The 27215-nt window shown below is 38.5% G+C and overlaps 1 long non-coding RNA gene across 2 annotated transcripts; it reads left to right on the top strand.

The window, feature by feature from the left end:
- On the top strand, positions 1 to 27169 carry LOC103100516 (uncharacterized). Of its 2 annotated transcripts, XR_008915311.1 has the most exons (5): positions 1 to 3783; positions 10999 to 11119; positions 24760 to 24879; positions 25691 to 25762; positions 26450 to 27169. It is a non-coding gene; the product is annotated as an uncharacterized LOC103100516 (long non-coding RNA). The 2 variants fall into 2 exon arrangements; XR_458285.3 differs by lacking the exon at positions 1 to 3783 and having other exon boundaries at positions 8873 to 11119.
- Positions 27170 to 27215: the final 46 nt, after the last annotated feature.

The following is a 27215-nucleotide window of genomic DNA, read 5'->3' as shown; positions in this document are numbered from 1 at the left end:
TCCAGGGAGATTGAATTGTTTGCCCAAAGTCAATTTCTCAACAGACATTTTAAATGCCTATCATGTACTTAGCCCTTAGTCATGCCTGGATCTTGTGACCCTGTTTTGAATTTTCTTGGCAAAGATACTAGTTGGTCCTTTCCTTCTCCAACTCATTTTACAACTGAGGAAACTGAGGCAAATAGGGTTAAGTGACTTGCTTAGGGTCACATAATTAATAAGTATTAGGTTCTAAAGATACAAGGACAAACAACAGACTATTCTGTGCTCAAATGGCTGATCACTGAAGAGAGTTAGAGTTTCTTAGTGACTGAGATGAAGAGAGAGAGCATTCTAGGAATGGGGGATCAGCTATGCAAGGACATAGACTTAGGAAATGGACCCTCAGGGACATTAAGCAGGCTGATTTGGCTGCAGCAGAGTGTGTGAGCAGGAAGAATAACACTCATCTTGGAAAGATAGGCTATCAGCAGAAGGGCTTTATATGCTGAACTAAAGAATTTATATTTCAATCGAAAGGCAAAGAGGAACCAATAAGTATCTTGAGCAGGAGAGTGATCTCATCCACTTAGGAAGAGAAATTTGACAATTGCATGGAAAATATATTTGACGGGGACGAGATAGGATATAGGGGAACCAATTAGGAGGTTACTGCAATAACCGAAGTGAGACATGGGGAGAGACTGCACTGGGGGCTTATATTATGAGTAGATGTAGCCCAGGCATGGTACCTGCCTCCTTCTCTCTCTGGTTGGGGATGGCTCACTTACCCCGTTTGCACCCACTTTATCAGGCTGTTGAGTTTCCTGGGGAGATGGGGAGTGGTGACCATGCAGCTCATTCTTTGATGTATGGGCATATATTACTATTACTCATCACTGTGGGTCATCTCCCAAGCTGCTACTCATGTGCTTCCTGTTGATACAACATTAATTACAATAACCCGTTAAACTATTTAAAATATATATTTTGTTGATCTATTTGTTTTTACATCATCTATATTCTCCCTATACAGGGCAGCTAAGTGGTGCAATAGATAGAATGTTGGGCCTGAAGTCAGGAAGGCCTGAATTTAAATCTGGTCTCAGACACTTACTAGCTAAGTGACCCCAGGCAAGTCACTTAACCCTGTTGGCCTCTCTTTCCTCATCTATAAAATGAACTGGAGAAGAAAATGGCAAACCATTCGAGTATCTCTGCCAAGAAATCCCCACAAAGGGTCATGAAGAGTCAGACATGACTGTAAAGGCTGAACAGCAACAACAAAAATATTTCTTCATTTATTTTCCCAAAGAGCTGTTCTGTATATTAAAGATTTTTTTCAAAAGGAAGACATAAAATGAGGAAGGAGATGAGACATTCTACAAACTTGATCAACTCATCAACCCCCCCCCATAATCTGATTTTATGTGGAATGTCTATGGATCTGGATCTCTTCAGAGGAGAAGAGTAATGTGCTATACAGTGCCCTTGGGCTTAAGACTGTTCCTTTTGAATTTTATGACATTCAGTTTTGGGTCATGATTGTTATTTTTTCCATGTTATTGTTGTTTTCATTTTGTGCATTGTCTATCAGCAGAAGTTAAGTTGTTCTATGCCTCTTTGTATTCATTGTGCTCATTGTTTCTTACCACACAGTAATATTCTTTTACATTCGCATATGACAAATTTTAGCTATTTAGACAATTTAGCTATTAGACAATTTTAGCTATTCCTCAATCATTGGGCATCTATTTTGTTAGTAGTTTTTTTCCACTGCCACAAAATAAGCTGTTATAAGTATTTTGGTGTATATGATACTTTTGTTTTTGCTGATGCTTTCTTCCTTGTGGTACATTTGTAATACTTTCTTTGTTTTTCTTGTGCCCTATCCCAATTTGGCTAATTTGGAAATGTTTTGGATAACTTTATATGTATAATGGATATCATATTTCTCAATGGGCAAGAGAGGTGTGGAGGAAGGGGAATAATTTGGAACTGAAAACAAAACAAAACAACAACAAAAACAAAAACAAAAGCCTCCAAGATTATGATCTGGGTGAGTGAAAGAATGGTGGCACACTGGATCAGGAGATTATTAGGAGAGGTGGTGTACGGGAAGATATAATGGTTTCTATTTTAGATATGTTGAGTTTTTGATGACTATGGGATAATCAGTTGGAAATATGAATCAGGCAGTTGGAGATGTGGGACTGGAGCTCAAGAGGAAGCTAAGGGCTATGTAGATAAATCTGAGTCGTATCTAAAGAGATGATAGTTGAATCTAGGAGATCTAATGAGATTCCTGAGATAAAGAGTTAAGAGAGAAGAATAACTAATCCAGTTCAGAGCCCCGGGGTACCACTATGCAGAAGGGGCAGGATATTGAGGATGAACCTTTAAAAGATACTGAGAAGGTTTGGTCTGACAGATAGGAAGAGAACAGGGAAAGAGAAGTCCTTTCACTGGAGCTTCTCCAGAGTTCCTTAGGATAGGACACTGTCTGGCTAAAGTCATTCCAGGCAAATTCCTCTTTCAAGATGAGAAGTGAGGGCAGCAATCAGATCCCTGACATTTTCCCTGAGACAAGTGACAGCTGGTGAGGCTTTTGACTAAAGGAAGAAGGAGCAAGCAAGAGAAATCATTGTGTTAAAAAGCCATTTAAAAATGTGTTCTGCCATCTGTTTGGCCATACTGGTGGTTTTTTTTTTTTTGGGGGGGGTGGGGGTAGAGAGAGACCTTTCCATTTTTTTCCTTCACAGATTGATCCACTGTCACATTTCAAATGGGATTGGCCCATTGCAAAATTAAAAGTCAAAGTACCTCTTTGGTGTATGCTTTCCTCTCTTCCCACCCTGGTCCCATGTGCTCCCATGTGTGCCATTGCTGTCTAGAGTTCTCTACATTTTTTCCCCTGGGTCTATATTTCCATCTCTTTAGAGCACAGAAAGACTGATTAGCAAATCTAAGAAACTCATTGACCCTTGGATGTTAATGGTTTAGAATGTTACCCTATTAAGAGTGGGTCAGCATTCTAGCAAGAGGCTCTGGGGCAATAACATGCTTTAACCCCCAAGAATAACTTTATAACAGTGGGATTTGGCTCACTGAGAGAGGCAAATAGGAAGAATAATTTGGGAAACAGGCACTTTTTGCTGGTTTTCAAATCCCATTCTATGTTCGGCCATATATTGTACAGTGCTAAAGGCTTGAGACCAGCCCTTGTGATAACAGTCCCCTCCATTTGTAATTTGTTCTTAGAGGTGCTTTTAAACTCATTATTTCTTTTATCTGTGCAATAACCCTATGAGTTAGATGGGATATATGCAGCATCATAAAGTTTCAAGCAGGAAGGGACCTTACTGTAAATTTAGTCCAATATTCTCATTTGTAAAATGATCAGAGGAGGACAATGACTTGCTAAGGTCTCACTGATAGTAAGTGTAGTGAGGTTGTTCTCTGTATTTGGCAAATGGTGTGACTTGCAAGGAGTCACAAAAGATATAAATGTAAAGGGTCTTCTTCCCCTCAATCCTTCTCTGAGACTTTAATTCATGCCAGAACAACAAGATCTTAGAAGGGATCTCAGATATTTAGTACAACCCATTATGGAATTTGAATGTCCCCGATATCTCTCTTTTTCTTTACCTTTTTTCTTTTTCTTTATCTTTCTTCATATTTATATATTTCTATATCTTCCTTTTTCTCTTTTTTCATTGTCTCTCTATCTCTCTCTCTCTAGGTATCCTCTACTGTTGGTCCTCCAACCTCTACTTATATATTTTCAGTGATGCATCTTTCAAGGTAACTCATTACAATATCAGACAGCTCTGATTATTAGGAAGCTTGCTTTAATATTGAGTGGAGATTTGCTCCCTTTTCACACCCTTCATGGGGTAGCATGTTTTGGTGGATCATATTCCAGAATTGGAATTTGGAAGGCCAGCATTCAAATTCTGCTTCAGGTTACTAGTTGTATGACCCTGGATTAATCGTTTAACCTCTTTCAGCATTTTAGCTTCTTTTTGTAAAATGAGGAGGTTGGGCTTGATGGCTCCTAAAATAACTTCCAACTTTAAATCAATGACCCCCTCAGCAAAGACTCTTTGAGACAAATTTCTCTGTCACCAGTCATTCACCATCATTTTCTTTCATTCCCCAAGGAAGGAGTAGCATGAGTAAGAACTTTTCAATACCACCTTCTCTCTGGGAAATCCATGTGTTCAGGTGGGTTTTCCATGGACTGAAATACCATGAATGAGTAATGCTAGGGGGAATTAGATTTAAAGAGCTCTGCTGGATTCTTGGAAATCTGGCATGAAGGGCACTTACTGTAAATTACTATATCTGTCAATGCCTAACTCCAACAAGGCTTTGTTTAGCAACACAGGCCATTCAAGCTGCCCTACGCAAAGTCAATGAACAGTAGACACAAACCAATTAGGTTCCATGGAACATTATTTTGGATTAAAAATGAGCTCTACAGGAGGTGGCTCCTTCCTTCCTAATACCTTGCTTCTTAATTACCCAGCTCTGTTTGGGTAGATTTGAGATGGAAAAATTGCTTAAGCACAAGATCTCCTCCTAGTTCTGCTAAGGAAGTTTCTTGAACAAGGCTGTGGTGGCATGATTAGCACTAAGGTGCTTTATCCCAGGGCATTGGTAACTGGATAGGGGGAGAGGGAAAATTTCTGGAAGGTGGAATGGATTTCTTACCAGGAAGCCAGGAACCCTGCTTCTCCTCAGTTACTGCCACCTTTTTATTTTGTTTTGAGATCCTTCCTTTATCAGTTGGTACAAATGTCCCTACCCCAGTTGTCACAAGGGGGCTCCTCTCCCAGGTCTGCTTCCTCTCCTCCATGGAGACCTACATGGAGTCCAAGATAAGACTCTTATCCTGGTATGATTCCTGAACTCCACTCCCTTGGACTATCCTTAGTGTTATTCCTTCCAGATCCCAGTATTTTTGCCTCAAGGAAAATAATACTTGTTAATGGTTCTACCACTTCAGTCTTCAGTGGTTTTTTTTTTCTTCTGTAAAATGGAGGGATAGGATTTGATAGTACCTAAGGCTCTTTCAGGTTTTAATAATCAAAGTTCTATGATGCTCAGTCTAAAGACTTAAAATTTCTTTGCACTTCACCATAAATTTATATTATCTAACTCCTGCATCCCAGATAACAATGATTTAACAACTAACCCAAAAGAGGGGGTCTATGAGCAGAGCCTTGAAGGAAGCTAAGGATTTTGAGTAGTAGAAGTGAGGAGGCAGGGCATTTCATGTGCCAAAAGGATGATGTAGTCACTCCTGGTTGATATCCTATTTTCAAAGACTTCGTGGTTGTGTCAAAAATGTTAAATGACTGAGCTAATAAGAGCTTACAAGTGCTAGAGAAAGACATTGACCTTCACTCTCCTTGACTGGATCACTTTATAACTCTGCCAGACTCCCCTTCATCTTACACTGGCAGGAAGTATGTTTCTTCTATCTTCCTTTCCTTCTAGTGACAATGGCAGCTAAAAGCACAGATGCTTGTCTAGCTGAACCTGATACTGTACTTCAAGTACCCGACTTCCTCTCTTGCCTTAAGTTTCCTCCTTGAGCACAGATCAGGGGACTAGAAGTTAGAAATCTTGAGAGATGGATGTTTCCAGTCTTAGCAGTTGCCTCATGAATTTGGAAGTTCTTGGGTTCTAGATATTGTCCCAGATGCTCAGGAAGGGGTGCTTCTTGCATCTACATAGCTTCTTGGAGTAGATGATTGATGGCCTGATCATCCTGAGTTTGGGAGAACTAAGGAGTCTGTCTGGCTGGGAGATTGAACCCTATGGTGTTTTTGGTTAATGCAGGTCTAAGGTGAAAGGGAAATGTGTATTCAGTTGTCTCAGAAAGTACTGGTAGAGGAACCATAGTGATGGCAAAGGGTTCTTGCTTTATAAGGTTATCTTAGCAGAAAAGGCTTAGTTTTGGAGGCAGAGAAAATATTACTTTGGCCCTTTCCTACCTATGTAAATCACTTGCCTATTTTGGGTTTCAGTTCCTGGGAATGGATCAGATGACCTTTTGGGTCTCTTCTATCTCTAGAGTTATTAATTCTATCATCCTGAGGGAGATCTGAGTTAGAATACTAGTCCTGCTACTTACTATTAGTGTGACTTTGGAAAAATCATTAGCCATTTTGAGTCTTTGTTATGAATAAAATAAAGGCATCAGACTCAGTAAACTCAACATTTTTTTAATCTTATGCTCCTAAGAATCTTTGAAAGTTTGCATGTGAGTTTTTTTTGTGTGCTTTAAACACGGGTAGCATAAATAAATAACCATCCTATACTGAAAATAATTTTTCTATAGAATTACCTTTTCCTAGAAGGGACTATCTTACTCCATCTTTTTAGATGCAGCTATACCTCAGCTTTTAGAATGATCCCCAGAGAACTTCTTTGGAGTCAGGTAAAAATGATACAGAGATGAAGAAAAAATGAAAAGATGCCTCACTCTTCTGTTTGGAGTCAGGCTGCCCTTGGAATGAATCTTGCTACTATGTGAGTCCAGAGTCAGAGCTTTTTATGAAAGGGCCCTGTTTGGTGCTGGATGACAAGACTGGGTATATTTTGTCATTAGTATTCCAGCAATGGAAATGGTTAAAATTTCCAAATGGATGTCTATAGGGGTTTACCATAAAGTCCTCTCTAAATAGGATAAATTTTGTGGCCTGGGGAAGACAAAAGGATAAGCTATTTACTTTCCTTTTCCCTGAACAGTGAAAAGATTATTTTTAAGGAGACAATAGGCCTAAGTTTCTATCCCTTAAGTGAATTCTGACTACTGCTGTAAATTCCATTCATTATTCATACCGATTGGGCTCTCAGGACCCTCTCAGCTTTCACAGACTTTGATGGTATGATTCCCACTCAAATACTTCTACTTAAGTGGAGTTGGACAGCTTAAATGGAGAGAGTGTTGAACTTGGCAGCAGGAAGACTCAGATTTGAATTTTACCTCAGATACTTATCAGCTATGTATTATTGGGCAAGACTCTCTGCCTCAGTTTCCTTATCCACAAAATGAGGATATTAATAGTATCTACATCATATTGCTGTTGCAAGGATCAAATGAAATAACATTACTTTTAAAATTGTTATTTATTTAAACCCTTACCTTCCGTCTTAGAATCAATACTGTGTATTGGTTCTAAGGCAGAAGAGTGGTAAGGGCTGGATGATGGGGGTTAAGTGACTTGCCCAGGGTCACATAGCTAGGAAGTGTCTGAGGCCAGGTTTGAACCCATTTGAACCTCTTATCTCTAGGCCTGGTTTTCAATCCACAGAGTCACCTAAGGTCCCCAGGACATCTAACTGGCTCAGAGGATACAGAGCCAGGCCTTAGAGATTGAAGGTCCTAGGTTCAAATGTGACTGCTGGCAATTCCCAACTGTGTGACCCTAGGCAAGCCACTTAATTCCCATTGCCCAGACTATACCACTCTTCTGCCTTAGAACCAATAGATAAGTCAGAAGGTAAGAGCTTTTATTTATTTATTTTTGTCATCTTATGACAGAAAGAAGCTGCTGGAGGTACTGGGGAAGGGGTTCTTTGTCTCCAAGTGATACAGAGCAGAACACAAAGAAAATATGTCCCTTTTCTTAGATTGGATGAGTTTTTTCTTCGCTTGGAATTAGATCAGACTTTCTGGATCTGTCAGTGATGAATGATGCGTGATTGTCTGTGAAGGCACATTTTAGTTTTTGGATTATCCAGATTTCTTGATTTGCCTTCATTTCATTTATTCTTTCATTCCATACATATGGACTAAGTACTTACTCTATGATGATCACTGTAGATATACTAGGTAAAAACAGAGAGAAGCTATAGCCCCTTTCTTCATGGAGAATAGTTATATAGGATGATAAACTAGATACAAGTAACTACAATATGAAACATTGTGTAAGTACACTAGGAAGATACAAAATTAAGCACTATTTGTGAGAGAATCATTAATGATGAGCAAAAATAGAGAACACATCATGGAGAAAGCAGCATTAGATTGGGACTCTAAAGGATAACTAGGAATTAAAAAAGATGGGGAGAATGTGGTGACATGTTAGTGTGATGTATGAACAAAAGAAGGGAGGTGGGAAAATAGTATGCATTCAGAGTACATAGAAAATCAGGTAGTTTGGCTGGAGAATAGAGTTAATAGTGGAATAGAACATGAAATATGGCTGGAAAGTAAAGGAATGGGTGGTATCAAACTCAAGAGGTCCTTGAATACTAGACAAGATTGGACTTGTACTTGGTACGAGGAGCTCCTAAAGGTGTTTCAGTCTGGGAAGAAGATGACCTGAAACATGTACAAAAGGAATTTTTCTGGCAGAAGTACAAAATATTTACTGGAAAGGGTAGGTGTAGAGATGGGAAAATCTGCTAATAATGTTTATTACAATACTTTATTTAGGCAGATGGTAATGATAACTTATGCTAGAGTGGTAATAGTGTGCTATAGAATCAGAGAGGTGAACATGGTGAGGAGAAATGGTGCTGACAAGATCTAGTAAGTAACTAGAAATTAGATATAAGTGATGTTGATGATGATGATCTTTTGAATATAATAAACTGATGAATGGTGGCATAATGGATGGAAACAGAGAAGACAAAAGAGGTGTAGATCTTTTTTTTTTTTCCCTTAAAACCCTTACCTTCCATCTTAGAGTCAATACTGTGTATTGGCTCCAAGGCAGAAGAGTGGTAAGGGTGAGGCAATGGGGGTCAAGTGACTTGCCCAGGGTCACATAGTTGGGAAGTGTCTGAGGTCAGATTTGATCCTAGGACCTCCTGTCTCTAGGCTTGGCTCTCAATCCACTGAGCAACCCAGCTGCCTCCTAGATCATTTTTTTTTTTTGAGAAAGATCATAAGGCAAATTTTACTTATATTGAACTTGAGACATTAAAGGTCATTTCAGTAAAGAAGTTCATTTGGCTCCTTGGAGGAAGCGAGTCTGGAGCTCAGAAGAGAGGACAGAAGGTAGGTATAGATTTGAGAGTTGTCTGCATAGAGGAAGCAGTGAATGAAATTGTCAGTGGAGAGAGTTTGATCAAGAAAGCAAACAATTCTTGATCAAACCCTTACTATAAGCCAGATACTGTGATGGGTGCTGAGACAACAAACATCATTCTTTCCCCCAAGGACCTTACTGTCTAGTTGAGGGAAACAATTTGCACATAGATAGGTACACACACACACACAAAAAGGTCATGTGACATAATGCAGAAAAAGTAGGTCTTAGAGCCAGGAAGTTCTGAATTGAAGTCTTATTTCTTACATGAACTAGTTGTGTGGTCCTGGGAAAAATTGCTTAACCTCTTAATGTCCTATGCAACAATCTAAAGATAAGACACTGTCAAGAAGATGCTGACTAGAACTGGTGGAAGGAGTTTCTTTGTCTGAAAGTTCTCTACATAATTAGATCATGGGTCCAGTTCCTACCAGAGGCAGGTTGGTGGCATCGTGAATAGAATGCTGGTCCTGAAAGCAGGTTCAGATCTGGACTCACTTATTTATGAGCTGTGTTACCCTGGACAAGTCTCTCTTAAACATTTTTTTTTCAAAGAAATATTTTATCGGGTTTCTCTCTAATTACATGTAGAAACAATATTTTAACATTTGTTTTCTGACATTTTGAAATCCAAAATTTTCCCCTCCTTCTTCCTCTCTCTGTCCTCACCAAGGTGGCTCACCAAGGTGGCAAGTAATCTGATATAGGTTTTACACATCTTATGATATACTACATATTTCCATATCTGTCATGTTGTGAAAGACATATCACACATACAAGAAAAAACTTATGAAGGAAATAAAGTAAAAAACTATATGCTTTGATCTACATTCATACTCCATTAGTGGATAACACTTTTCATCATGCATCCCTTGGAGTTGCCTGGACAAGTCTTTTAACCTCTGTCTGTTTCAATTTGCTCAGCTATAACATAGATAATTATGACATGTACCTTCATAATTTATTATAAGGATCTAATGAAGATCTAAAACTCTAACTATGTGTAAAACTCTTTGCAAACCTTTAACACTAATTTAATATTCACTGTTATTTTTTATTACTTTTAACTCCCCCCATTCCTCAATAATGCATCTCCATCTTTTTTTGGCCATCTAATATTTTCAGTTCTTGTGAGAATCATGTTTCATAATTTGTAGCCATATAAATTTATTGGGTAAAAATTTGGAGCTGTCTTTTAAATCAAATTAAGATGTTATCTTTTAAATTCCATATGATTTCTGTATACTTTATGTTATAGTGAAGCCAGTCAACTTGCTGTTTCCCATAAAGGACATTCTGTACCTGGACAAGTTGTCCATCATGTGTAGTATCCTTTCTTTCCTCATTTCCAATTCTTTGGTTCTCTAGCTTGACTTTGGTTCTCCTCAAATGTCACTTTCTACATGAGGTCTTTTCTGATCCCTCTCTTCCTTCCCTCTGTATTTGGTATAAGTAGATTTTTACATTTTTTGTCTGTGAATATATTGTTATTCCTCAGTGGAATGTAGGCTTCTTGCATTCCCAGAGCCTACCACAGCACCTGGAAGAGTAGGGGGCTTAGTAATTGTTTGTTGAATTAGTTTGAATTAAATTGAAGGAAAACTCGAGATCACTGAAAGCTTCCCACAAGTTCCCTAGTATATTCCAATCCTCATTCTTCTTTCTATTCAATCCTGAGGCTAATTCTGGTCCATCTGCTGAGACTGTCCAATAGAGAAGGTCTGAGAGACTAACTTAACTGACAGATCATTTGACAGAATCTCAGAATCTGGGCAATGTGTATTCTTGATCAACTTTAAAAATTCTGTGGGCTATTAGACTGATCTTTGGTGACCATGTATCTCATTGAAGAGGTCATGAAGTATTCTGGGATTTGATGTAATCAGTACAGTGAAAGAGTTGATACCAAAAAAGCAAAAGATCAAAGATTTATGTCTTGAGAATCTCTTCTACTTAAATCCCATAGAGTACATTCTCTACGACAATGGCAAATATCCCTGACAGCTTGTTCGCCTATGTAAAATGAAGACTAACTACATGTTCTCCGAGGTCCCTTCCAGATCCTATGCACAAAGCATAAAGATAAGGTAATGATTGCATTTATTGCTGAATCTTGTATAATTTTAATGTGTGTATAGACTTATAGACAGGGACATATTAGTAAGTGTTTAGCCAGCATCTCTTCACTTTTAAGCATAATCTACATTGTTGACATTTTCTTCATTACTTCCTAAAAAAAAAACTTACCTTATGTTTTAATAAATTCTAAGGCAGAAGGGTAGTGAGTAAAATAGGCATTTGGGGTTAAGTGACTTATCTGGTGTCACATGGCTAGGAAGTGTTCAAGGCAAGGTTTTGAAACCAGGTCTTCATTACTTTCTTATGTCTAGAGCAGTGGTTGTCAACCTTTCTAATGATGTGACCCCACAATACAGTTCCTCATGTTTCAGTGACCCCAAACCAAAAAATTATTTTGGTAGCTACTTCAAAACTGTAATTTTGCTACAGTTATGATTTGGAATGTAAATACCTGATGTGCATTATGTATTCTCATTGCTACAAATTAAGAGGTTGAAAACTGCTGGTCTAGACAATCAAAAAAACAATAAATCCATCCTTTATTTATAGCATTTGCCCATTTCTCTGATGTCAATGCTCACTGAAAATTAAACAATTATCTGGGGCATTACTTCTGTTACAGACTTAGATCTTGAAGGGACCTTTGAGACATCTAATTTAATTCCTTAATTTTAAAGATGAGAAGATCAAGACCTGAAGTGAGTTACCCAAAGTTATAGTTACAGTAAGTGACAAATCTGGAATGTGAACCCAGGTTCTCAGATTCTAAATCTTGTGTTCTTTCCATTGTACCATTTTGTCTCTAACAGGGGAAAGTTTTATTGGAAGAAATCCTTAAAGATTGAATTTTGCACAATCATTTTTTTCTGGTTAACCCATGAACAATAAAGTGTTATCTTGTCATTTCTATCCCTCTCAGTCAATTGTGTAACTGTGAAGATGTGCCCTAGTGTAGAAAATGTTCTGTGAAAGTCTGTTCCCAGCACTTAGCATAGTGCTTTGTATAGACTTGGCAACTGATAAATATTTATTACATTTAACAGCATTCTTATATTTTTATCAGATATCCATTATATATATGCATGCTTATGTAGATCATTCTTTAAACATTTTTTGTCAATATCTTTTATTTTCATAGTTTCTTCATTTTTGAATATTTCTCTCTCCTACAGAGAAAGCCATTGCTTATTACATGAATTTTTTTTTAAAAAGGCAGTTCAGCAAAAACTATTCAACACATTCCATACCGTTGGTCTTCTAACTTAGCAGAGAAGGAAGGAATGTGAACTTTCTCATCTTGTCTTTGGGGCCAAACTTGATTATTATAATTTCAGTCAGTCCATATACATTTATTAAGATATTATTATGTGCTAGGCTCTTTGCTAAGTATTGGATTTACAAAGAGAGACAAAAACAGCTTCTGACCTCAAGGAGCTCATAATCTAATGGAGGAGACAATATGAAAACAAATAAATGTAAATAAGATATTGATGGAATAAATTGGAAATAATCAATACAGGGTAGGCACTAGCATTGAAGGGAACCAGTAAAACTTTGCTAAAGAAGGTAAGAATTTAGTTGAGACTTGAAGGAATCCCAAATAGACATGAGGTGGAGATGAAGAGGGAGACCATTCTAGGCATGGGGGACAGTCAAAGAAAATAGAGTTGGGAGATGAAATGTGTGTGAGGAACAACGAGGAAGCCAGTGTTCTTGGATCATAGAATATGTGGATATATATGTGGCTATAAGGTATAAAAAGACTTGAAAGATGTGGGGAACAAAGTTATTAAAAGCTTTGAATCTAGATGATTTTATATTTGATCCTGGAGGTGATAAAGATAAGAAAGCTAAAGAAAAAATGAAGTTATCAAGTATGGGGTTACTGGAGTTAGAGCTATATTTTAGAAAGTTCACTTTGACAGCTGAGCAGAAGATGGACTGGAGTGAAGAGAGAGTTGTAGCCCAAAGTTGAACCAGCAGGCTATTTCCATAGCCCAGGAATGAGGTGAAAAGACCTAGAGCAGAGTGGTGACAATGTCAGAGAAAGAAAGAATATACTAGAAATGTTACAAAGGTAAAACTGATAGACCTTGGCAACAAATTGAACATGGAAGTTAGAGAGAATGAGGAGCAAAGAATGAAACCTAGGTTTTGTGCATCGATGACTGGGAAATTAGGGTTACTCAGTGAAGTCTAGGAAGAAAGTTTTAGAGAAGAGATAATGAGTTCCATTGTAGACATAATGATTTTATGGACATGTTTATAGGATATTCACTTCAAGATGTGCAATAGGTAGTTGCAAATTTGGGATTAGAGGTCAGAAAAGTTAGGGCTAAATAAGATAATTGAATCCATTGAAACTGCTCTAATTCAATTTCCACTTAACCACTAAAGTGATATTCCTAAAGCTCAGATATGACCAAATCAACCCTCTCTTCACAGCTCAATAAACATCAGTTACTCCCTATTATCTCTAGAATAAAATATAAAATCTTATATGTGACTTTTAAAATCCTTCACAACCTGACTCCTTCCTACCTTTCCAAAATTCTTATATTTTACTCCTTGTTGCAGAACTTTAGGATCTATCAATACTTCTGTTTGTCTCATAAGATGCTCCATATCCTGATTCAATGTCTTTTCATCTGTCCCCCCATGCATGGGATGCTCTGCTTCCTCATCTCTACTTCCTAGCTTTCCTGGATTCCCTCAAGTCACATCTAAAATCCCACCTTCTATAGGAAGCCTTTTCCAGTTCTCTTGCTGGCACCTGCCCTGAGATTATCTCCAATCTGCCTAGGACATATCTTATATGTACATATTTCTTTGCAAGTTGTTTCCCTCATTAGAATATGAACTCCTTGAAGGCAGAACATTTTTCTGCTTTTTCTCTTTATCTAGGACCCAAAACATATATGGTTGTTCAGTCATTCAGTCATGTCTGGCTCTTTGTGTTTCCATGGACCATAGTATTCCAGGCCTTTCAATACTGTCCATTGGGTTTTCTTGGCAAAGCCACTAGAGTGGTTTGCCATTTCCTTCTCTAATGGATCACCTTTTTTCAGAACTCTCTACTATGACCTGTCCATCCTGGGTAACCCTGCATGGCATAACTCATAGTTTTGTTGAGCCTTCTGCAATGAAAAAACTCTCAAATCAGTAAATAATTACTACCTGCCAGTTAAATAAGATAGGAGTCTCCTATTCCAGGAGCTTTCATTCAGTGTAGATTCTAGTAACAGATCAGACAAATCACCACATAGAATGTAACAAAATATAACTAAAAGGATAACTTTCAGCAAAATAATTTTTTATTCCTCAGAAATCAGTGGAAAATAACTCTACCCACAAACTCCTTTAATTGTGGCAAAAAGGGAACACATTCCTGGGCAGAACCCATGTTCTAAAGACAAGAAGAAGATACCAGACAGTCTCAAGTTGCTGTTGGAATAGTCACCTGAGAGGATTTGTGTTTCCTGACTCATGCAGCTAGGGCAATGATGGCAAACCTATGGCACAGGTGCCAAAGTTGGCATGCAGAGCACTCTCTATGGGCACATGGGCCACATCCCCTCCTCCCCCCCACCTCTGAGTTCATTACTAGAAAGACAGAGGGACTTGGGCAGAACTGCTCTCCTATCATCTCTACCATGCCTGATGACATTTTTTCACATGCCCTGCCCCTCTGTCCAGCAGCCAATGGGAGTGCACAGAGGGTAAGGTGGGCAGCTCACAGGCAGCAGAGCTGTAGGGGAACAGAGTGTTCAGGGCCACTCCCTACACTCACTGAGGACATTCCTCTTTTCATCTACCCCTCTATCTAGCAGCCTAGTGGGTGAGCTTTCTCCCTCTCCTGTGTAGGATGAGGGGTTGGGGGAAGGCGTGCCTCACACTCCTGGAGGAACACTGCAGGGCATGAGGTCTATTCTATGCTCTGGTTCTCTTCTAGATCTGCTTTGGGATAACTGTTCTTTTAGACTCAGGCATTCCTTTCTATATGCCTAGGACAGGTTGTTAAATAAGATTCTTTTAGAATCATATCTTTTGGAAACCACCTAGGTTATGTGCTATGGCAGTTACTCTTCATTCCATTTTGATTTGTCTTTTTCACTTAACTCAAGTTTCTCTCAAAAAGGAAGTCACTAGGAGGCACTTCCTCATTCCTCACCAAACTGGGGCTCCAACCCTCATTCCTATCTAGGTTAGGCTGATTGACTCTCATACCTCAGGAATACAAGCTCTCCCTCCTGTCTCCTTTTGGTGAACAAGCCTTTTATCACATTTTCTAGGAAGCTGGGGATAAATACCTATTCTCTCTTTTATTGATCCTTTCAACTCCCACAATTCCTTGACATGCAAATTTCCTCCTAAGTTAGACCTCAAGGAGATATTAAAACATTAATGGAAGGAGAAGCATAATTAGTAATTCCTTTGCTGGTTAAGAAAAGCTCTTCCATAATTTTTTTGAAAATATTGCTTGGTGCCTGCAGTATCTAGTGTTTTCTGACTCTTTTTTTGAATATATTTTTCACAAAAAAAAATCCTTACTTTTTATCTTAAAATTGATACTAAGTACCAGTTCCCAGGCAGAAGAGCAATTAGGGCTAGATATTTGGGGTTAGGTGATTTGCCTGGGGTCACATAGCTAGGGAATGGCTAAAGGTCATATCTGAACCCAGGACATCCTGCCTCCAGGCCTGGCTCTCCCCACTGAGCTGCCCTGATAAATAAAACTTTCATACTATATATGGTCTGAAGGCTTCTGAGAAGTCTCAAGCCTCTGGCCATTTTTCATTTTTTCATACCCACCCATATTTTCCAAAATATTTGCTACCATTCTCCCTTGTGATTACCCTTATGTTGTAGTAATTGAATACTGAAGTAGACATTGACTTGCTTTGGAAGATCTTGCTGAATCTTTTAGATAACTTCTCTGCATCTTCATTTTCTACAATGGATGTTGATACATAAGCTACAATAATTTTTATTGCTTTTGCTCATCTAGAACATTATCAGTAGTGTTCAATCAGATAGACCAAGGATCCCAAAGAATAGTCTTTTATTGCATGAGAGCAATTTACCATTGGCTTTTTTAGTTACCATTGCTACTGGAAAAAGTATGACAACCTCTTACCCTATACCGGAGCTCTGTTCACAATCTTTGTGATTGCCTAGAACTGAGCTCCCTTCCCTGGTTAACAATCTCCCAGTGGAATGTAAGCCCATTAGAGGCAGGGGCTATCTCACTTTCATGTTTATGTACCTACAGTCTTGTTACAGAGCTCTACTTAATAACTGCTTTTTGACTAATGACTATAATTGCCTCTTTGAGAAGAACTAGTAAGCTGTTTTTCTTTTCAGCTTCAATTTCTCTGTATCTTCTCTGTGTGATTTCATTAAAGTGAGAAAAGCTATACTAATACAGAGATATTCCTCTAGTGCACCCGCTTGCTAACTATTGCCTGAAGATGTAACATTTAAAGTATCAGTAGCTAAGTTATGATTTCTATATTGCCTAAAGTCTGGGTGTCTCCTTGAATGCTCTTTTGCTTTTTCTTCTCTTGGCCATGGTTACTATAGAAGTAGATGCCTAGGACTGATAACTGTGTTGTGTGTCTCTTTGCTTCATGGACCACCATGGTAGAAAAAAATCATCTCCTGGTAGTCAATCAGTGGTTATGGGACTCTCTGTACTTACTTGGGCTGCTCCCCAGCATTTTCATCTTGGTATAATCTGTTGGACTTTGTGCTTGGCTGCCATATCCTTCAAGAGTTCTGAGTCATAGGATCACAAATTTAGAAGGGAACTCATAGGACCATAGATTTAGACTGGAAGGAACTTTAAAGGGTATCACATCTAATCCCCTGATTTTACAGAAAAGGAAACTGAAGTCCAGAGAATTTATATGACTTGCCACAGTCAAACAGCTAACATATATATGAGAGAGAGTTTGAATCTAGGTCTTCCTGACTCCCTAACTACTTTGCCATGTTGACTCTCTTCAGTCACTGACTTTTAAAAAAAAGAGGTATGGAATAAGGCTTTTGTGGAGATCTTTCTGGCTTATCAAACAAGTTCCCTATACTATTACCATCTACTCTTTCCTTAAACTCTTTATCATCACTGTTTCTGTTTACTGTTAGACTTCATTTTTCCTGGGAAGAGGGGAAACAGATAATGGAGCTCATCTAGGATAGAGAAGGGAAGGAGCTAAGGCGCATGCAGCTTTGCTAGGGATGAAGGCTGGAATCCAGGAAGAGTGCTTCCACCCTTATTCTCTGTTGCCCCAAAGGGCCCAAATCCTCCTGTTTTTCAGTAACTTGGGAATTCCTCTGGCTTCTCAGTGCAGCAGTGTTGATTGTGGATTCCATCTGGGGAGCAGCTGAGCTTAGTCAATCACATAAAGGTAATTAGGAAGTGCACCTGAGCTCTTTGATTGGCGAGGGCTTTGCAGAAGGGTGCTCTAGTAAATTTCAGGCAGGAGGTTAGTAAATGGGGTACATCCATCAATCTAGAAGCTTAAGCAGCCCTTGTGATCAGAACTTCAGCCTAGTGAATACTTGGGAGAGGGACATTAAGGACACAAATGGAAGGTGTAGAACATCTGGTCCCTCTCTTCTGGAGCTTTCAGTCCAACCAACAGAAGGGCACAAACAAAATACAAAATCACAGGAGATCAAAGGATCAGATGTTTAGAGTCCCGAGGGACCTTAGGGGCCAGTTAGCTCAATGCTCTCATTTTATAGGTGTTGAGAGTGAGGTCCAGAGACGTTAAATAACTTGTCCAAGGTCACACAGCTAGTAAGTGCCAGAGGCATGACATGAACCCATGTCTTATGATTCCAAAGCCAGTGCTATCTCCTCTCAATAATTGTTTTCTGTAAGGGTTGCTTACAACACAAACTTGTAAGTTAATATGCCCTAAGGTATGTATATGAAGAATAATGGTGTGGCCAACCAAGATAGGGCTGATCTGGAAGAAAGTCTTTTATAAAGGCAAAGAACTCCTTAGGTAGAGATCTGCAAACAGCAAGGTAAGAGGATTGAGCTGAAGGGTATTCCTGATAGGGGGAGCAGTCTGAGGAATGAGCCAGTGACTTGAGGTTGGAGACGACCAGAGTCAGGCTGCAGGCTGGGAGGAGAAATCATGATAATTTTGTGTAGCACATTTAATACTGAGAGTTAAAACTCCTTTCTCTGTGGGGAGCTGGCCAAAGAACAAAAGATTAGCATGAAAACAAAGCAGAAACCAGGAAGTTTCATGCTATTGTCCCTGGTGAAAAAGGAAAATCCAGACTGAACTGGCTGCTTTGATTAGAAATGATGTAACAAGCCAGCTCTGTCCTAGTTTCCTTAAAACAAATCCATCCTCTCTCTCCCACACATCCTCCTTTCTGAACTGGCGAGTAACCACGACCTCCATCTAGTGGCCTGAATAATCCTGCACAGCCAAAGGAAAACAAATTGATTGGAGGGCAAAGGGACAAAGAGAGAAGGGATGGGTCCACTCAAGGAAGATGTTGGTCTATACCTCCAGGAACTGCGCAGATACTTCCTCCATTGGCATAGGTTACAGCCCATCCATGCCTACTTCTCCTGGGCCCTTCTTGTCTGCATTGTCTGAACATATGGAAGAATGTTGGGACATTTTCAAAGCTCTTTCATATCACTATACCCCATCTCCTGGCTGAGCCCTTTTAGTGACTGTCTCCCATACCCAGAATGTTCTTCTTCCTTACTTTGCCTCCTATATTCCTTCAAGAAGGCTCATATGCTACATTCCACAGGAAACCTTTCCTGGTCTTCCTTAATTCTCTCTCTCCATTCCCCATTGCTAGTTCCTTTCCTCTTCTGAATATCTTCCATGTACTCTGTACCTGCCTTTTATGTATATCGTTTTGAGCATGTTGTCTTTCCTGTTAAAATGTAAGGTTCTTGAGGACAGGGTCCAAGTGTTTTCCTTTCTTTGTATTCTCTGCTAGTTGAGAATAAACCCCCAAACTTGAAATAAACTTAGGAAAGACTTGTATTAAGCCATTTGGCAAAGGTGAGAGCTGAAAGAAGAAGTAGATGTAGCTCCCTCCTTCAACCTTTGAGAAATTACATCATATTGTAATTTGATGTATTTGATGTATGATCATCCACCTCATCTATGCAGTAGGCAATTTCCAGAGAGGGGCATTTTATGTGTAATTAAAAAAATTATTTAAAAATTTTATATTCTGGTTGTGTGTGGGAGGAAGACAATGCAAATGATGACCCCAATAGGTGAGGATTTAGATGGTACTGACACACCAGGGCATGGTATTGAAGTCTGAAAAGTTAAAAGAACTAGGAGGGGAATGAAGGTTGACTAGTCTGGTTTTCTTTGCAAAAGGCAGACCCTAGGAAAATTACTACTACTACTAATAACAGACATATACATTTACTGGGTGCCAGACACTATGTTAAAATGCTTTTACAAATATTCTCTCATTTGATTCTCACAACAACCCTGAAACATAGTGTAGGAATATAGTTAGGGATAAGACTGGTTTTCTAGGGTTAGTTGAAAGAAGGGAATTTTGAGATAAGTCCTGGGAAAGGATTCTGGGTAAGAAAGGAATTGTGGGAGTCTAAAACTGAAAATAACTGAACTTGACTTCCTTCTTGGATTTCATCTGAGCTGGAAGTAGGTCTTGTCTCTTTATCTACATTTCCATCAAGCTGAAGGAGGGGTTTAGCTCTAAGAGATTCTCCCTGCATAGCCAGGGTTTCGAGGAAAAATCTTTGACATCTATGTAGAGGATTTATCATAATTTCTGTACAATTACTGTTATTATACTTATTTTAGGTCAAGAAAGATTAGAATTGAGGACAAGTCATTAGATTTAGGGTCACTGGTAACTTTGTAGAGAGCAGTTTCAGTTGAATGACAAAAATTTTCAAATTACAAGGATGATAATGTATCTCATCCTGTTCCAACTTAGTTGTAATTTCTTTCACTTGGTTCTTAGATTTTGAAGGTTCTTCATTTCATGCACTTTTGAAATTATGAATTCATGGTACATTGACATCTATTTTAAAAAATTGTTCTTAAAATCTTATAGATCATGTGAAGGAGTACTTGTTACATGCTTGTGAATATACTAGTCCCTAGATTAAACAGAAAGGAAACAAAAGCAAGACAATTAGTCTTTGTTTTCAAGGAACTTTTTCCTTTTTAACAATTGTTTTTATTTATTTCATGAATTATTTCCCAATTACATGTAAACATTTTTACTTAAATTTTTTTAAAGTTCCAAATTCTCTCCTTCCCATTTGCCCCTCTTCCTCCTGAAGAACCAATTTTATTTTGATCTGTGTGAGGTCATGCAAAAAAATATTTTCATGGTTAGCCATGCTGTAAAAGAAAACACAAACAAAATAAATCAATAAAAATAGAGAAAGTAAAATATATACTTCAATCTGCACTTCGAGGTCATCAATTTTCTCTTTGGAGGTGGATAGCCTTTTTCATCATGAGTACTTTGGAATTGTTAGGTCATTGTTTTGATCAGAGTTGCCTACTCTTTCATATTTAATCATCCTTACAATATTGTTGTTACTGAGGAGAATATTCTCCCAAGGAACTACTTTTCTAATGAGTGAGAAAACAGATAGACAACTAGATAGATAAAAGATGTATAATGAGCAGATGAGAAGGACTCAGAGAGGAAGGCTTCAGTAGCTGCGGGGACCAGGAAAAGTTATCTGGAGTTGGTGGGATTTGAGCTAAGTCTTTGAGGAAATCAGAGAAACTAAAAGTTGGGAAGGAAGAGGAGCATTCCAGACATGAGGACAGCAAGTGCAAAAGCATAGAGATGATAGATGGAGTGTCTGTCATTTTCAAGAAAACTAGAAAATTAAAAAAAAAATATGTAGAGTAGAAATGAAGTGAAATAAACCTGGAAAGGTTGAAAGAGGCCATCTTTAAGGGTCAAATGAAGGAAGTTGTATTTAATCTCAGAGGTAATAGGGAACCTCTGGAACTCCTTGAGGAGAGATGTGAAATGTTCTCATAAGCTCTCTAGATAAATTATCTTAGCAACTAAGTAGATGATGGATTGGAATCGGAAGAGACTTGATACAAGGAGACCAGTTAGAAGACTATTGCAATAGTCTTGGTAAGATTTGATGTAGATTGGAACCAGGGTGGTACTTGGGTCAGTAGGGAGAATACAAATGAAAGATATCATGAAGGTTTACTGTTTGCCATTCCATGTGTTTATTTTTTGTTGCCTATATTCAGATGTTATAGTGTTCAGGATTTCTATTGTGCATACTAATTAAAATATTCTTGTAGTCTTCTAATGTCTTTTTTATAGGAAATTTTCCCCCAAAAGGATCATGAAAACCTAATCAATTTAAGGATTACAATAATTCGAGGATAAGAGAAAAAAAAGAACAAAACCAATAATTGCTGGATGCATTGACAAAAAGTCAGTTAGGGAGCAGTCCCCTTTGGCATGAAAGTATACATACAAATAAATGTTCAATCAACTACACCCAAAGCTCATTCTTGTGCAGCTTGTGGTCTGGAGGCTTCTTCATGGTATCTTCTCCAACAGTTCAGTTTCTGGGTTAAGGGAAGTATCATCTTTCTTTACCTAAAATTCTTCTTAGAAGGAATTTAAACTTTGCAATTTAAATAATGATATTTTTTACATTTCCCCGTGTTGTGGGTGATTGAAAAATACAGGATCACTTAGGGATGCATGGCTGAGGTATGAGGTATATGAATCAATTGGTAAGAGAAATTAAAAAAGACATCAGAAAAATCCAAATAAAAAAGAAAAATTTCTGTATGAAAATATAGACTATCAAAGTCTTATGTGTAAAAATTCTAAGTAAAGGAAAAGTAAATCTATAACAGGTCCTTGAATCAGGACCCAATTAAAATGATCTAAGCAATGATGCATTTACCCAGTCAGAAGCCAGGACTACAGAAAGTTACCACACACTATGAAAGACAGAAAAGGGACCAGATTATAGAGGCCAAGGTTGAGATACTTGGAAGAATGTGGAACGAGGAAGACCTGCCTTTAACACATGTTAAACAACCGCAACCTCAAACCCCAAACATGTTCAAATCCTCTTTGTCTAGGCTCAAAATTACATCAATCTCACCAGGATTGGTTGGTCTCTTTGACCTTGTGCTCGATTGACACTGTATAGTTTAGCTTTGTGCTTCTTTGGCACTGTGCAATGGTTATTTTGTGTGTATCTTGTCCTGGAATCATACAGAATCATTAAGCAAAGTCCCATAATTTATTTTAAACAATTAGTGGCATCATTTTTATAGTCTCAAGCTTTTTTGGGGCATGCATTGACATTATAGCAAATGTATCTTAAACTTATAGTACTGAAAAATCAAAAAGTTAAAGAAACTCTTAATGCTGGTGATATGTGCTTGAAATATAAAAAAGGAGAGAAAAAATAAAATAAAATAACTGAAATAGTATATTGCATATGCAAGAAAATGTAATAAAAGAGTTTTAAAAATTCAAAAATATAGCTTATAATCATAGACACACTGTGTCAGCTAAGAAAATATAAAATGCAAGGCTTTCTCACCCATAATAAGATCCATTTCCTCTTCATATCTGGTCATGATCCACTGTGAGTGAAAGCAAATGAATTGAGCAGTAGTATAAGTATGTAGTTATCAATGTCTCCGAAATTCTCAATAGCCCAATTAATTGCAATAGCAAATAAACACACAATCATTTTTACACGAGTTGCTGTATGGCATTTAAAAGCCTAAGAACTAATGGATATTTGTCACGTTTTTACAAACATAGCAATCTTTCAACCTTGGTAATAAACATATTTTTAAACAAGGTAAAATTCATTTTGGGTTTAGAACATCATCAAGAAACCCAGAGATCATTCTGGTGGAAGTAAAGTAGTGAGCTGAAGAGTTATAAATGAGGGGTGCTCCTTTTTTGGAGGCTTTTTAGGTGTACAAATGCCCTGAGATTAACTTCCCAACTTCCATTCACATATTTAGAAATGCAGGAAGGTTGGGGGTTATAAAATGTATTTTACTTCAGCTGCTAGAATGAGCCTTACACCTCATGTTAGGGGCAGGCAAAATAACCAGAGATTGTTAAAAAAAATTCTAAAAATCATGTTTAAAAAACCCTTAAAATCAATTGAGATATTTAGCACATTAAATTTTCCAAAGGTTGTTATTCAAGTATAGCCAGTTCTGATGAAGTCCATCTATCCTCTATGTGATAATTTACAAAGGCAAAATAGAAAAAAGGCTGTTTTCCATATATGGGATTAATTACAATGATATTTGTTCAATATGGTTATAGGGAAAAAGCAACAGAATTTAACAGTAGTTAACCCAGTACATCAAAAAATGAACAGTATAACAGAATAATATTGAATGCAGTAATATATGAACTTAAAATCACAAAGTTAAATCATAAACAAAGCAAACAGTAAAATGCAATAGAATACAGAGATTTGTATAAACCATTGGAGTCTGAAATGCCTTAAAATATTTAACCTCCAGTCTCTTTAAAGTTCTTTTTTTAAAATTATCCATTTAGATGTCTATTGTCAGAAGGCAAAGTGGTAAGGGGTAGGCAATGGAGGTTAAGGGACCCATCCAGGGCCACCCATAGCTGGGAAGTATCTGAGGCCAGATTTCAACCCAGGACCTCCCATCTCTAGGCCTGGCTCTCAGTTCACTGAGACACCCAGCTGCCTCCCCAAAGTTAGCTAAAAGGTTGTACAGAGCTGAATTTTTTCCCTGACATGCAAGTGAAGTCAATAAAAGGATCAATGCAATTAAAAGATATCCTTGTAAAATAGCCATGTTTTTAAGTTCCTGTTCATAAGTCTCTTCTCTCCTTTTTTCTGTCTCCCCTCCTACGATACCTCCTCCTGCCCCAGTCCACGTGGCTAATCTTAGCCTAAGGGAAAATTATCCTGTTTGTTACTGGCTGGTAGAAATGAGTCCTGAGCGGGTGAGCGAGGCTATAGTTTGTTGGGCAGGCAAGTCACCAGGTGATCTTGATTAAACAGGGACCGGGTGAGTGAGAGAGCACCAGGGTGGGCAGGGCCGGGTCCAGGTGAGCAATATAAATCAAACAGTTCCAGATTACAGGTAACTGTAGCCGGGCGGAAGGGCTGTGACCAGGTGATCGATATTGAATCAAGAAAGTCTGAAGTGGATGGCTGCTGGCAGGAGCTGATCAAGATGGTTTTCTAAAAAAGCATCTTGGAGAAACATGGCTTAAAAAATTTCTAGGCAGTAGCTATTAAAAGCTGACCTTAGTAGAGAAAAGAATCAGAAAAGAATCAGAAGATTAAGATATTTTGTTTTCCTGAAGTGGTTACACCAAACTGTAAAGATTAAAATTTAGGGGAAACTGAGGCAGGTAGAAATTAGTTTATCTCTGCAAGTAGTATTATATTTTTAGAGATTTTTTAAAGTTTGAGAATTTAAGAAAACACAAGTAATAAAGGCACGTGCTAGGTGGGCGGAGAGGCCCAATTCAATTTCACTCACATCATGAGGGACGCATCTGCTCCAAAGCAGAAGTAGGAAAGAGACCCTCAGTAGGCGGAGAACTCCTTTAAATAATAATTTGTGTTCTTGCCCAGGTGAGAATTTGGTGCAATTACAAAGCATTCTGGGACGTGAGCAAGGACTTCTGGGGACTGGAGTCCTGGATTCAAGTCTCCATTTTTATAATATTCTTGTGTGAAGTACAGTGATAAAAGGTAATGTTGACAAAGTTGTGTGAAAGGTACAGTAATGAATTCTAAAGCAGTTCAGTGGAGGGAAAGTAGGTCAGAGTTGGTGGATGGGTGGCAATAAGGGAAACCTTCATGAAGTTGGTGACATATGATCTGATCCTTGAAGGAAGGGTAATAGTGTGACAGGTGATGATTGAAACCAGAAGGGGAGAAAGTATTTTAGGAAGAAAGAACAACATAAATAAAATGAAAGAAATGGGAAAACATTATAGGTTGGAGGAGCACTAGGTTGCCAGATGCATAGGGGTACATGTAGGGAAGCAGTGGGAATTTGGGCTGGAATGACAGGGTAGCACCAGATTATAAAGGGCCATGACTATCAAGCTAAGGACTTTAGTCCTTATTTGTTAGTCAATGTGAGGCTATTCCCTCTGCTTTGGTAGAGGGAGGGGAGGACTTGGAAATGTTCCCTCTATGAATCAAAGAGGGAAGGAATTCTGGGACTCTAATCAAACCCTCAGGGCTCAGGAGAGTTGAGTTGTTACCTCGAATTTATTCTTCCCCTTGGTAAATAAGTTAGATTTCAGGCGAACAGATGCTCCCGGCTCTGTGTTGATGCATTCAAACTAAGTAATTGTCAAATCTCAGCAACAGATGAAGTCATTAAAAATCAGCTCCCCTGCGTCCTTAAAAGGAACCCAGAGTTGGGAATGAATTCCAGTCCTCTGCTAGGTTGCTGTTTCTCCAGGCATAGATAGGCCTTGTTTTCTCTTATGGAATGAGGATGTTTATATCAAACAGTTTTAGATTTTTCCCTTTGGCCTTTCATTTACAGAACTCTATATATCCTCTGGTACCAGGACTACATCAAGGACGAGGAGGAGCTAAACAGATAAATGTCACTGGAGTAAGTCATTTAGTGACTGATATGACCCTGTTCAAAATGAGATAAGACAGTCTGTATACTGAACCATGTCTTCATAGACCATCAGCTACTGAATGTTCAGTGGCTTTCTTTGAGAATGTACTTCTCAGCAATATAGGGCTAGTCATCAGAAGTTATCAGTAAGTGGACATGACTTAGCAGAAATAAGCTTCTTGACCTTCAGGATTTCTGGGATTCAGCTTTTATTATTTCACTGGAAGGAAATTACTTAACCTCTTCTCAAGGTCCTCATCTGTCAAATGGGCATATTAATCCCCTTCCTACTGACCTCATGGAGTTTTTTATTTTAATAAGGATTAAGTGAGATAATGGATCTGATAATGTTCTACACTTGAGAAAGATGATGATAATACTTTTACAAATACTGTCAGGCTTAGGTACATTTGACTCATCAATATAATTTCTCAACCATTGTGACACATGGGATGATATGAGTTCTACTTCGATGTGTCTTTAGGTTCACTAAATGAGAGTACTGTGTGTGTGTGTATGCACAGGTAATGTCCACACTTGTGCATATCAGAGGAGGGGTGAAGGAGGAGGAGGAAGAAGAAGAGGAGGAGAAATATACAGAGTTATAGTGACAGAGACAAAGAGTCAATGGTTTTCATTTGCTTTTCTGAAAAGAAGTCCTGTTTCTCATCCCAGGAGGTCAAGAAGACATCCTATGTAGGAAAGTGAACATCATCCCCAAGTTCCTGGTGGCAAGAAATGTGGGCAAGTCATCTTCTCTCACAGAGTTTCAGAGAGAGAGGTGAGGTGGTACAGTGGAAGGAGCACTATAGTGTGGAAAGGAAAACTAAAACAAGTTCTGTACTTTCTGCCACCAAGTTGGAACAAACAACAGTGGGAATATTAGAGAGAGAAGAAATTGACAAGACTGACAGTTGGTGGGGGAGGGGTCAACTGGGAGAGGCAGTTGGTCTTGTGACTTAGCACTTCCTTCCTGGCCCTGGAAGCGTAAGGAGCTTTCTCCCAATCTCTGGATAGAAGTGCCTCTATTTTCTTGATTTTCCCAACTGTGTACTCTCCCTGGACTCCTGCGATCGTTTAGTCAACAAAAGAACTCAAGGGAAGCAGTTTGAACTGTAATGCTGTTCTTTAGGGTTATCAGCCTGAAGAGACAGGCCCAACCAGCTCTGAAAATCAGAACTTTTCTTCTTCCTGCTGTCTACAGCCAAGCCTTTTGAAATTAAGAAACCTAGCACAGATATAGCATAGACAGAGCCTGTGAGGCCTGGCCTCAGCTCAAAAGCTCAAACGTCATCTAGGGAATCCCTCTTCCTTCTTCCCTGATGCCCTCCTAATACAACTTGTTATTAAAAGTTATCTTTATTTGAATATCACAGTCAGATAAGAGGACTAACATTTCAGGGGACATAGAGGGAGCTGAACCTCAGGATAGTCATTCAAC

The sequence above is a fragment of the Monodelphis domestica genome, chromosome 1 (genome assembly GCF_027887165.1).
Source record: "Monodelphis domestica isolate mMonDom1 chromosome 1, mMonDom1.pri, whole genome shotgun sequence".
Classification (NCBI taxonomy): Eukaryota; Metazoa; Chordata; class Mammalia; order Didelphimorphia; family Didelphidae; genus Monodelphis; species Monodelphis domestica.
This window is presented reverse-complemented; position numbering and strand designations above follow the sequence as displayed.